The sequence below is a fragment of the Canis lupus genome, chromosome 34, assembly GCF_011100685.1.
Source record: "Canis lupus familiaris isolate Mischka breed German Shepherd chromosome 34, alternate assembly UU_Cfam_GSD_1.0, whole genome shotgun sequence".
NCBI lineage: Eukaryota > Metazoa > Chordata > Mammalia > Carnivora > Canidae > Canis > Canis lupus.
The window spans coordinates 18,781,943-18,796,150 of record NC_049255.1 but is presented as its reverse complement, the minus strand read 5'-3'; the positions used below and the strand labels follow the sequence as shown (position 1 = coordinate 18,796,150).

Below are 14,208 nucleotides of genomic sequence, written 5' to 3'. Positions count from 1 at the left end.
ACAAGAAATGAAATTTAAAAATATACAGACTGAGAAAAAAGGAATAAGACTGCCTTTACTCATAAGGGACATGATTGTCTATGTAGAAAAGCTTAAAGAATCTACAAAAAAAGTAAAAATAAAAAACTGGAATTAACAATTCTAGCAACATTGTAGGATTCAAGGTTAATAAATAAAACTCTGTTGTTTTCCTATATATCAGCAATTAACAAAGAATTTGAAATTAAAAATAATGCCATGTACACTAACAAGAAAATGAAATAATTAGGTATAAATCTAACAAATTATATAGAAGACATATGAGGAAAACAAAGAAACTCTGGTCAATAAAATCCCAAGAATACTAAATAAATAAAGAGGTATTTATCATGGATAGGAAGACTCAATATTGTCAAACTGTTGGTTATTTCCAACTTGATCCAATACAATAGAGATCTTTGAGAGTTATTTTGTGGATACTGACACACTGATTCTAAAGTTGATATGGAGAGTCAAAAGAACCAGAATGATCAACAAAATATTGAAGGAAAAAACAAAGTTGGACTTCAAGACATTCTAAAAGCTACAGTAATCCAAAGTAATATTAGAGAAAGAACAAATAGATCAACAAAAGAGAATAGAGAGCCCAAAAATAGACTCATATAAATATAGTTAACTGATCTTTAACAAAGGAGTAGAAGCAATACATAGGAGAAAAGATGGTCTTCTCAATAAATCATGCTGGAATAACTGAACATCTACATGCAAAAAGTGGGGGAAAGGGAATGTAGACACAGTCCTTACACCTTTTACAACAATTAAGTCAAATTGGGTTAGAGACCTAAATGTAAAATACAAAACTATAAAACTCCTAGAAGATATCATAGGAGAATACCTAGATGATCCTGGATATGGTGATGATTCTTCAGCTATAACACCAAAGGAACAATCCATGAAAGAAATAATTGATAAGATTTCATTAAATTTAAAAACTTCTACTTTATGAAAATCTCAAGAGAATGAGAAGACAAGCTACAGACTGGGAGAAAATATTTGTAAAAGATATATTTGCTAAAGGACTGTTATCCAAAATATACAAATAACTTCTTTTTTTAAAGATTTATTTATTTGTTCATGATAGACAGACAGAGAAAGAGAGAGAGAGAGAGAGAGGGAGAGAGGCAGAGACACAGGCAAAGGGAGAAGCAGGCTCCATGCCAGGAGCTGATGTGGGACTCGATCCCAGGACTCCAGGATCGCACCCTGGTCCAAAGGCAGGTGCTAAACTGCTGAGCCACCCAGGGATCCCCCAAATAACTTCTTTTTTACAAGTAAACTCTACACCCAATGTGGGGATCAAACTTATAACCTCAAGATCAACAGTCCCATGCTCCAATGACTGAGCCAGCTAGGCACTCCTGCAAAGAGCTCTTGAAATTCAGCAATACAAAAATGAACAACCTGTTTAAAACATGAACCAAAGACTTTAGGAGACATCTTCACCAAAGAGATACACAGAAGGTAAATGAGCATATGAAAAAATGCCCTACGTCATGTCACCAGGATATGCAAAATGAAACTACAGTGTGATGATACCTCTTAAAATGTCTCAAATCCAAAACCTGACAATATCAAATGCTGATGAAAATGTGAAGCAATAGGAATTCTCATTCACTACTGGTGGGAAGGCAAAATTGTTTAGCCACTTTGGAAAACAGTATGGCAGCTTCTTGGAAAACTAAACATACTCTTACCATATGATCCAGCACACTCCTTGGTCTCTTTACCCAAAGAAGTTGAAAATTTAGGGGCCCCTGGGTGGCTGAGTCTTTTGAGTATCTGCATTCAGCTCAGGTCATGATCTCAGGGCCCCAGGATTGAGCCCTGTGTCGGGTTCCCTGCTCACCAAGGAGTCTCTTTCTTCCTCTCCTTCTGCTCCTCCTCCTGCTTGCATGTGTGCTCTAAGTAAAATCTTAAAAAAAAAAAAAAAAAAAAAGAAGTTGAAAATTTACATCCGCACAAAAGCCTGCACACAGATGTTTATAACAGCCTGATTCATAATTGCCAAAACTTAGAGTCAACCAAGATGTTCCTCATTGGGTGAATGGATCAACTATGGTACATCCAGAAAACAGAATATTATTCAGCACTAAAACAGCCAACTTATCAAGTGCTGAAAAGATATGAAAGAAATTTAAATGAATATTACTAAGTGAAAGCAGCCAATTTGAAAAGTCTACATAACTATATGATTCCAACTATATGACATTCTGGAAAAGGCAAAACTGTGGAGACACTAAAAATGTCAGTGATAGCCAGGGGCTCGGGGTGGGGGAGAAGGATGAATGGGCTGAGCACAAAGGAGTTTTATGCAGTGGAAGTATGCCGTATGACATTGTAATGATGAATACATGACTACACATTTTTCTAGACCCACAGAATGGACAACAGGAACAGTGAATCCTAATATAAACTGAGGACTTTGGTGATTATGATGTTTCAATGTAGGTTTATCAGTTGTAACAAATACACCACTCTGGTAGGGGATGTTGATAATGGGAGAGGCTATGCATGTGTGGGCTCACTGGGTATGTAGGAAATCTTTGTACTTTCCTCTTAATTTTGCTGTGAACCTAAAATGTCCCTAAAGAATTAAGGTCTTAAAAAATAAAGTCTTTCTTTTTATAAAGATTTTATTTATGTATTTGAGAGAGAGAGCAAGAATGAGTAAGGAAGAGCACGAGTGGGGGAGGGGCAGAAGAAGAGGGACAAGCTCTCCGTTGGGCCAGGGAACCCAGCGTGGGGGTGGATCTCTGGACTGTGAGATCATGACCAGAGCCAAAGGCAGATGCTTAACTGACAGAGCAACCCAGGTGCCCCCCAAAAATAAGGTCTTAAAAGAAAAAGTTAGAGTTATACGCAACCCAACAATTCCATTCCTTGTTATTTATCCGAGGTATCTGAAAACATATGATCATACAAAAACTTATACATGAATGTTCATAGTAGCACTATTCATAACAGCCAAAAAGTAAAAACAATCCAAGTGATCCTTCAACTCTTGGATGGTTAAATGTGATATGTCCATATAGTAGAATATTATTTGGCAGTAATACAAGGAATGGAATATTGTTACAGGCTACCACATAGATGATTCTTCTATATATTTTGCTAAATGAAAAAGCCAATCAAAAAAGAACATATGTTGTATGATTTAATTTATATAAAATGTCCAGGACAGACAATTTTATATACAGAGAAAGTAGTACATTAGTGTTTTTCTAGGGCTGGGCATTTGCAGGAGGAATAGGGAATGACTGGTAGTAGGTTTGGTAGTAGGTTTCCTTTAAGGATGACGAAAATATTCGAAAACAGATTGTGGTGATGGTTGCATAACTTTGTGAATATACTAACGGTGTTGAATTGCACTTTAAGTGGATAAATTTTATCTTTATAAAGCTGTTAAATTCTAGTCACCAAAAGGCAGTATTAAGAGTGAAAAAGGCAAGTCATTCTGACAGTGTTGCCACATCTGATGGAGAACTTTTTTTTTAAAGATTTTATTTATTTATTCATGAGAGACACAGAGAGAGAGGCAGAGACACAGGCAGAGGGAGAAGCAGGCTGCCTGTGGGAAGCCCAACGTGAGACTCGATCCCGGGACCCCAGGATCACGCCCTGGGCCAAAGGCAGACGCTCAACCACTGAGCCACCCGGGTGCCCCTGACGGAGAACTTTTACCAGAATATGTAGAAAAGGGCAGACAACCTTTGGAAGCCAGCTCCCCAAACAATCCCCACTGGTCTTTTCTTCCTGATTTTTACACCCTTGTCTAGTTAGTTCTCTCACATGCTGAGCTAGACAGACTTCTGCAACCAAGAGTGTTACACACATGACAAAATATAACTTCAAAAGCTAGGTCAGAAAAGACATGGAAGCTTCTGCCTTCCTCTCACCTGGGTCACTTGCTCTGGGCAAAGCCAGCAGCAATGTTGTGAGAAATGTCAAGCCACCCTAGGAAGAGTCCCCATGGCAAGGAACTGTGGCCTCCTGCCAACAGGCAGCACCAAGTGGCCAGCCATGTAAGTAAGCCATCTTGGAAGTGGATCTCCAATCCTACTCAAGCCTGAGGATGACTGCAGCCCTAGTTAACCTGTTGACTACAACTTCATAAAAAAAAAAAAAAAAACAAGCCAGAAGCACCCATACCAGGTTTCCTGACACACAAAAACCAAGATGAAAAATGTTTACTGGGGTTTTAAGCCAGTATTTCTTGAAGGTAACTATTACTCAGAACAGATAATATACAACCCAATTTTCTAAAAAATGGACAAAATCTTGAACAGACATTTCATGTAGAAAAGAAAAAAAAGAAAAAAAGATAAGGGAGTGTCTAGGTGGCACAGTCAGGTGTCCGACTCCTGATTTCATCTTAGGTCATGATCTCAGGGTTGTGGGATGGAGCCCTGCATCTCTGTCCTCAGCAGGGAGCCTGCCTGGGATTCTTTCTCCATCTCCCTCTGCCCTTCCCACTTGTGCTCGCTCTCTCGCTCTCTCTCTCTCTCTCAAGTAAATAAAGAAATCTTTAAAAAGTTTTACTTAATAAGACAAAAAGGATATGCAGGGATGCCTGGCCAGCTCAGTCAGCAGTATGTACAACACTTGATTTTAGGGTTATGAGTTCGAGCCCCACATTTGGTGTAAACATAACTTAAAAATAAAATGCTTTTTTAAAAAGTATATGCAAATAGCTAATAAGCTTAGCAGGGAAGTTCATATTAAAGCTGCAATGAAATATTGCTATATACCAACTAGAATGACAAATTTTAAGAGTGACAATAACAAGTGTTGATGAGGATATGGAACAACTAGAACTTTCATATGTTGCAGGCAGAAATTTACACTGGTACAGCCACTTTGAAAAACTATTTGACAATACATCTTAATGCTAAGTATTTATAAACCTTAAGACTTAGTAATTTCACTCCTGAATTTATACCCCTGAAAACTGAGTAGCTTACATCTATAATAAACATGTACAGGAATACTCTTAGTAGATTTATTCATAATAGATCCAAACTGGCGACAACTCAAAGGTCTTTTCTTTTTAAAGATTTTATTTATTTATTCATGAGAGACAGAGAGAGAGAGAGAGAGGCCGAAGGCAGACGCTCAACCACTGAGCCACCCAGGTGCCTAACCCAAACATCTTTCAACAGGAAAGTAATAAATAAACTGTGGTATACTTATACAATGGAATACTATACAACAACAAAATAATTAACAACTGCTACATTGATTACATGGATGAATCAAACTGCTTTAATATTGTTGAATGTAATAAGCCAGACACAGAAGAGGACACACTGTATGACTCCACCGATATGAAGCTGAAAACCAATAAAACAAACTGTTGTTGATAGAAATTTAAAAAGTGATTACTTCTGGGACGTCTGGGTGGCTCAGTGGTTGAGCGTCTGACTTCAGCTCAGGGTGTGATTCTGGGGTCCTGAGATCCAGTCCCGCATCGGGCTCCCCACAGGGAGCCTGCTTCTCCCTCTGCTTGTGTCTTTGCCTCCCCCTCTCTGTGTCTCTCATGAATAAATAAATAAAGTCTTTGAAAAAAAAAGAGTGGTTACTTCTTAGGAGGTTATATTGCTTGGAAAGGGTCATGAGGGAGCTTTTTGTGTTACTAGAATATTCTATATCTTTTTTTTTTTTTTTTTAGAATATTCTGTATCTTGATCTGGGTGTGGTTACAGGACTGTAATCAGTTGGAAATTCATCAAGTTGTATAACCAAATTCTATATACATTTCAATAATCAATACCTCAATTAAAAAGTTAAACTAAAATGGAGGGATTTATATAAAACACAAGCCATATAAAGAACAGAAGAAAATACTTAAAAATTATCATTAACAGGGACGCCTGGGTGGCTCAGCGGTTGAGCACCTGCCTTCGGCCCAGGGCGTGATCCTGGAGTCCCGGGATGGAGTCCCACGTCGGGTTCCCTGCATGGAGCCTGCTTCTCCCTCTGCCTCTGCCTGTCTGTCCCTCTCTCTCTCTCTCTGTGTGTGTCTCTCATGAATAAATAAATAAAATCTTTTTAAAAATAATATATCTAAAAAAATTACCATTAACAACATCTGAGTAGTAAGATAAAATATTATAGCTATGAATAAGAGTATATTACACCTAAAACTAAGAACAATTAGATAACAAGATAGAACTCTTCAAAAATTAAAGACATGATCGGTAGAATAGAAGTTCAATAAACAGTTGAAAGATAAAGAAAACTCCCAGAAAGCATAATACGAAAATCAAAGAGGTGGAAAGCACGAGTGATAAGAAGAAATTAAGAGTATTCCAAGAGATGGAGAATAATAGAATTTGCTGTGAGACCAGAGAATATGGGGGGGGGGTAGATTTATTTAAGATAGAATACAAATAAATTTCCCAGAACTGAAGTAATAATTCTCTATATTGAAAATGCCCATTGAGTATCTGGCACACAAATCCATGTCATAAACGTTAAAGTATGCTGAAGAAAATCATAAAAGCATGGAATGCAACAGAGGAGATGGAAGGAGAGCAGCAGAGGAGAGGAGAGAGACAGAAATAGGGAGAACACAGGTCTCATTTGAAGAACCAGATAATGGGGCACGTGGCTGGCTCAGTCTGTAGAGCATGTAACTCTTGATCTCCAGGTCAGGAGTTTGAGTCCCACATGGGGCATAGAAATTATTTAAAAATAATTTTCAAAAAGCCCTAGACAACCAGATAATAGAATCAGAATAGGGACACCTGAGTGGCTCAGTGGTTGAGCATCTACCTTCCACTCAGGGCGTGATCCTGGAGTCCTGGGATCGAGTCCCAGATTAGGCTCCTCGCAGGGAGCCTGCTTCTCCCTCTGCCTATGCCTCTGCCTCTCCCTCTCTATCTCTCATGAATAAATAAATAAATCTTTTAAAAAGATCAGAATAGCAGGGGACTTTTCAAGATCAATACAGAATGTTAGAAAAGAGTGGAGAAATGCCTTTAAAATTCTGAGGAGCCTTTTAGCTCCCAGAGCAGCGCCTTGGTGGTCGGCAAGAACAAGTGCCTTACGAAAGGTGGCAAAAAGGGAGCCAAGAAGAAAGTGGTTGATCCATTTTCTAAGAAAGATTGGTATTATGTGAAAGCACCAGCTATATTCAATATAAGAAATATTGGAAAAACACTAGTCACAAGAACTCAAGGAACCAAAATTGCATCTGATGGTCTCAAGGGTCGCGTTTTTGAAGTTAGCCTTGCTGATCTGCAGAATGATGAAGTTACATTTATGAAATTCAAGCTAATCACTGAGGATGTGCAGGGCAAAAATTGCCTGACTAATTTCGATGGCATGGATCTTACCCATGACAAAATGTGCTCCATGGTCAAAAAATGGCAGACCATGATTGAAGCTCATGTTGATGTAAAGACTACCGATGGCTATTTGCTTCATCTATTTTGTGTTGGTTTTACTAAAAAATGCAATAATCAGATTCAGAAGACCTCTTATGCTCAGCACCAACAGGTCTGCCAAATCTGGAAAAAGATGATGGAAATCATGACCTGAGAGGTGCAGACAAATGATTTGAAAGAAGTAGTCAATAAATTGATTCCAGACAGCATTGGAAAAGATATAGAGAAAGCTTGTCAGTCTATTTATCCACTCCATGATGTCTTTGTTAGAAAAGTAAAAATGCTGAAGAAGCCCAAGTTTGAATTGGGAAAACTTATGGAGCTTCATGGTGAAGTTAGTAGTTCTGGTAAAGCTACGGGGGATTAGACTGGTGCTAAAGTTGAACAAGCTGATGGATATGAACCACCAGTCCAAGAATCTGTTTAAAATTCATACATTTAATGGTGACAAATAAAAACATATTTGTGATGTTTAAAAAAATAAAATAAAATAAAATTCTGAGGAAAAATTATTTTCAACCTAAAATTCTATAGTCACTCGAACTTAAGTATGAGGATTGAATAAAAATATTTCCAAGCATGCAAAGACTCTCCTTCTTCGAAAAAAAAATATTTATTTTCCGGGGCACCTCATTAGCTCAGGCGGTGGGACATGCAATTCTTGATCTTGGGGTTTTGAGTTTGAGCCCCCATGTTGGGTTAAGATTACTTTATTTTTTTTTTTAATTTTTATTTTTTTAATTTTTATTTATTTATTTATTTATTTATTTATTTATTTATTTATTTATGATAGTCACAGAGAGAGAGAGAGAGACAGGCAGAGACACAGGCAGAGGGAGAAGCAGGCTCCATGCACCGGGAGCCCGATGTGGGATTCGATCCCGGGTCTCCAGGATCGCGCCCTGGGCCAAAGGCAGGCGCCAAAACGCTGCGCCACCCAGGGATCCCTTAAGATTACTTTAAAAAATAAAAATCTGGGCAGCCCCGCTGGTGCAGCGGTTTAGTGCTGCCTGCAGCCCAGGGTGTGATCCTGGAGACCTGGGATAGAGTCCCACATCAGGCTCCTTGCATGGAGCCTGCTTCTCCCTCTGCCTGTGTCTCTGCCCTCCCCCCTCCCCTGTGTTTCTCATGAATAAATAAATAATTCTTAAAAAAAAAAAAAAGAAGTCTTCACTTAAGAGAAATAAAAATAAAAATCTTTAAATGTATATGTAGTTCCTACATGATTTTTTTATTAAAATATTTTACTTATTTATTCATGAGAGACACACACACACACAGAGAGAGAGAGAGAGAGAGAGAGGCAGAGACACAGGCAGAGGGAGAAGTAGGCTCCATGCAGGGAGCCCGACGTGGGACCCGATCCCAGGACTCCAGGATCATGCCCTGGGCCGAAGGCAGGCACAAAACCACTGAGCCACCCAGGGATCCCCTCCTACATGATTTTTAAGGAATGTCCTAGAAGATGTGCTTTGGCAAAATTAGGGCATAACTTTGGAGAGTGGAAGGAATGGACTCCAAGCGACTGAGAAACCCAGCCAGAAAAGCAGCCAAGGGAGGCCTAGTATGACAGTTGTGTGCCTGGCTTAGAGATGCCCAAGTCTACATTGGAGGGAAGTCTCTATGGGAATAATGAAATTGTGTTTTTTGCATTCAGAAAAATATTGAAAGGTTTTAACAGATTTGTTATTTTCCCAAATAGCTGTAGGAAGTTTAGTTACATGAACATGAAGAGCTTTGAAAATGAAAAGATAAAATGATTTTCAGCTCTAGGATAAAAAACAAAATTTGTAAAAGATAAGAAAGCCATTCATTCAATTCATCAAGAGAATATAATAATTGCATATATATGCACCCAACATCAGAGCACCTAAATACATAAAGCAGAATACATTAAGAGAATTCAAGAGAAAAATAGACATCAATACAATAATAGTGGGGGTGGGTACAACAACCCATGTTCAACAACGGATAGATCATCCAGACGGAAAAGCAATAAGAAACACTGGACTTGAACTATACGTTAGGCCAAATGACCATAACAGGACATTCCATGCAACAGCATGAGAATACATATTCTTGGGCAGCCCAGGTGGCTCAGTGGTTTAGCGCTGCCTTCGGCCCAGGGCGTGATCCTGGAGACCCGGATCGAGACCCACATCAGGCTCCCTGCATGGAGCCTGCTTCTCCCTCTGCCTGTGTCTCTGTCTCTCTCTCTCTTTCTCTCTCTGTGTCTTTCATGAATAAATAAAATCTTAAAAAAAAAAGAATACATATTCTTCTAAAGTGTACATGAAACATTTTCCGATAGAGATCATATGTTAGGATACAAAACAAGCCTTAACAATTATCATTCATTCATTCATTCACTCATTCATTCATTCATTCATAGATCTTAAGTAATCTCTACACCCCACATAGGGCTCAAACTTACAACCCCAAGATCAAGAGTTGCATGCTCTACCAACTGAGCCAGCCAGGTGTCCCAACTCCTGAAAAATTTTAAGACTGAAAAGCATATTGAGTATCTTTCCAATCATAATTGGTATGAAACTAAAAATCATAACACAAAGAAATGTGGAAATTTTAAAAATATGTAGAAAATAAACAACACACACCTGAAAGACCAATCAGTCAAAGACAAATCACACGGAAAATTCAAAAACAAAGAGACAACCAAAAACGGATCGCAATATATCAAAACTTATGGGATGTAGCAAAATAATTCTAAAATGGAACTTGATAGCAATAAATGCCTATATTAAGAAAAAAGGAACATATCAAATAAACAATGCAACTTTACATCTCGAGGGATTAGAAAAAATAGAACAAACTAAGCCCAAAGTGAGTAGAAGGAAGGAAATGACATAGGCTAGAGCAGAAATAAATGAAATAGGGACTACAAAAACAACAGAAAAGATTGACAAAACTATAAGGATAGCTTTTTGGGGAAAAAAAAAACCTGACAAATCTTTAAACTAAGAAAAAAGAGAGAAAACTCAAATAAATGAAGTTAGAAATGAAAGATGAGACATTACAAATAATACCACATAAATCCAAAGGATAAGAAACTATGAATAATTATATGCCCACAAATTGGATAGCCTAGAGGAAATGAATAAATTTCTAGAAACAAATAACCTACCAAGACTGAATCATGAATAAATAGAAAATCTGAACAGACCAATGGTGAGTAAGGACGTTGGATCAGTAAACAAAAACCTCCCCAAAAAAGAAATGCCCAGGAACACATGGTTTCACCAGTGAATTCTAAAAAACATTTAAAGAAAAATTAATGTCAGTCTTTTCTGAACTCTCAAAAAAACTGAAGAAGAGGGTATACTTCCAGATTCATTTTATGAGACCAGCATAGTTTAACACCAAAGCCAGATAAAGGAAACTACAGGCAATTTTCCTAAGGTATACAGATGTAAACATTCTCAACAAAATATTGCAAACAGAAATCAACAGCACACTGAAAGGGTTCACCATGACTAAGTGAATAAGATTATCCCTGGGATTCAAAATGGTTTAACATATGCAAATCAATAAATATGACACAGTGCAGTAACGGGATGAACAATAAAGATCACATGAATATCTCAATAAATGCAGAAAAAGCATCTGACAATAAAACAGTATTTTCATGATAAAAATTGAACAAATTGGGTATAAAAGGAACATACCTCAGCATAATAAAGGCTATATATAACAAATCTACAGGTAATATTTTACTTGATAATGAAAAACTGAAAGGTTCCCCTCTAAGATCAGGAACAAAACAAAGATGCCCACTGTCACCACTCTTATTCAATACCATACTGTTAGTCCTAGCCAGAGCAGTTAGGGAAGTAAAAGAAATTAAAGGTTTGTAAATAGGAAACAGAGAAGCAAATTGTTATCTGTAGATGACATAATTTTACACATAGAAATCCTAGGAGTGACTAGCTGGCTCAGTCAGAAGACCATGTGACTCTTGATCTCACGGTTATGAGTTCAAGCCCCACACTGGGTGTAGAGATTACTTAAATACGTTAAAAACAAAGAAAGAAATCCTAATGACTCACTCAAAAAACTACTGGAACTAATCAAGGAATTCAGTAAAGTTGCAGGATATAAAATCAACATACAAATATGTTTTATTACTACACACTAATAAACTATCTGAAAAAGAAATAAGAAAACTATTTCATTCATAATAGCATCAAAAACAAAATACTTGGGAATAAATTTAACCAAGGAATTGAAAGATCTTTATAATAAAAACTATAAGACCTTGATGAAAGAATTGAAGAAGACAAATCAAAAATTTCCCATGCTCATAAATTGCAAAACTTAATACTGATAAAATTTACTGCCCAAAGCCAACTATGGATTCAACACAATCCCTATCAAAACTACAATGGTATTTTTAAAGAAGTATAAAAAACAACCCCAAAACTTGTATGGAACCATAAAAGGCTCGAATAGCTGAAGCAATCAGAAGAAAGAACAAGGGTGCTTGGGTGGGCTCAGTCGGTTAAACATCTGACAGTTGGTTTTATTTAGCTCAGGCCACAATCTCACGGGTCATGAGATCGAGCCCAGAGTGGGCTCTGAACTCGGCATCAGCTTGAAGATTCCCTCCATCTGCCCCTCTCCTTGTTCATGAACATGCTCGCTCTCTCTCAAATAAATAATTTTTTAAAAAAGAAGAAGAAGAAAAAGAAGAACAACAACAACAAACCTGGGGACATCACACTTCTTGATTTCAAGCTATACTATAAAGTGACAGTAATTAAAACAATATGATACCAGTATAAAAATAGACAAATAGACCAATAACAAAACAGAGAGCTCAGAAATAAACACTAGCATATATAGTTCACTAATACTTGACAAAAATACCCAATGGGGAAAGGATAGCCTTTTCAACAAATGATGCTGGTAGAACAAAATAACTACAAGCCGAAAACTTGGAAAAATTGTACGGCTATCTTACATCACTCAAACAAATTAACTCAAAAGAGATAAAAACTTAAATATAAGACCTGATAGCATGAAATATCTAGAAGAAAACATAGGGAAGAAGCTCCTTGACACTGGTCTGGGGAATTATTTTTTGGATATGACACCAAAAGCACAAAGAAGAAAAGCAAAAATCATCAAATGGGACTACATCAAAGTAAAAAGCTTCTGCACAGCAAAGGAAACAATAAAAAAAAAATGAAAAGGCACACTGTGGAACGGGAGAAATTATTTGGAAGCCACTTATCTGATAAGGAGCTAACATTCAGGATATAGAAAGAACTCCTGCAGCTCAATAACAAACAAAAAATCTATCTTAAAATAGGCAGGAGAATTAATAAACATTTTTCCCAAGGAAGACATCTAAAAGGCCAACAGTACATGAAAAGATGCTCAACTAATCATCAGAGAAATGCAAATCAAAATGACACTGAGAGCTCATCTCATTATCTGTTGGAAGGGCTATCATTAAGAAGATAACAGATAAGAGGTTCTGGCAAGATAGGGAGAAAAGGGAAGCCTCATTCACTACTGGTGGGAATGTAAATTGGTTCAGCCACTATAGAAAACAATTTGCAGTTTCCTCAAAAAATTAAAAATAGAACTACCATCTGATCCAGCAATCCTGGGTATATACCCAAAGGAAATGAAACAGGATATTGAAGAGAGAGATGCACTCCCATGTTTACTGAAGCATTATTCACAATAGCCAAGATATGGAAACAGCATAAATGTCTGACAAGACATCCTGCCATTTGAAACAATGGATGAAACCTGAAGGCACTATGCTAAGTGAGGTAAGTCAGAGAGAAACACAAATACTGTGTGATATCCTTGATATGTAGAATCTAAAAGAGCCAAACTCATAAAAACAGACAGTAGACCCAGTGGTTACCGGGAGCTACAGAATGGGGGAATTGGGGATACACTGTTTAATGGTACAACCTTGCCACTAGTAGATAAATAAGCCCTGGAGAGCTAATGTATTGAATAATGATTATAGATCACAATACTGTATCATAAACTTCAAAGTTTCTAAGAAAGTAGATCTTAATTCTTCCCACCACAAGAAAGGAAAGATAATTATGTGACAGAGGTATTACTATAAATGTATTAAGTTAATGCATTATATATCTTAAATTCAAACAATATTATGTCAACTATATCTTAAATTTTTAAAGCTGCAATTTGAAAACCTAGCAAAAGAAATCATGATTGGGGTGCCTGGGTGACTCAGTCAGTTAAGTGTCTGACTCATGGTTTTGGCTCAGGTCATGATCTCATGGGTCATGAGATCAAGCCCTGTGTCAGGCTCTTCACTCAGTTGGGAGTCTGCATGGGGACTGTCTCCCTCGGCCCCTCCCTCCATGCACACAGACTCTCTCTCTCTCTCTAAGAAATAAATAAAATCTTAAAAAATAAAAAATACATGAAAAAACCCCATTGATAGTAACATCAAAATCAATAAAACATTTATAAATAAATTTATCCAAGGATGTGAATGATTTGTATACTGAAAACCATAACATGTTAATGAAAGAAACTGAAAAAGATACAAATGGAAAGATATCATGTGTTCATGAAAATTAATATTGTTAAAATGCCCATACTTATCCAAACTAAACCAAGTGGTCTACAGATTTCAGGTAATCCCTACACCAAGATTCCAATGGCATTTCCCATTGAAATAGAAAAAAAAAGAAAAAAAAAGAAAACCAAAATCTAAGCTTCATCTGGAACCACAAAAGACCTCAAAGAGCAAAAACAACCTTGA

The 14,208-nt window shown here is 37.2% G+C and overlaps 1 pseudogene; it reads left to right on the top strand.

Annotated features, from left to right (window-relative positions):
* The first annotated feature begins 4,008 nt into the window (after positions 1–4,008).
* LOC607760 lies at positions 4,009–7,854 on the top strand (annotated as a pseudogene).
* Positions 7,855–14,208: the final 6,354 nt, after the last annotated feature.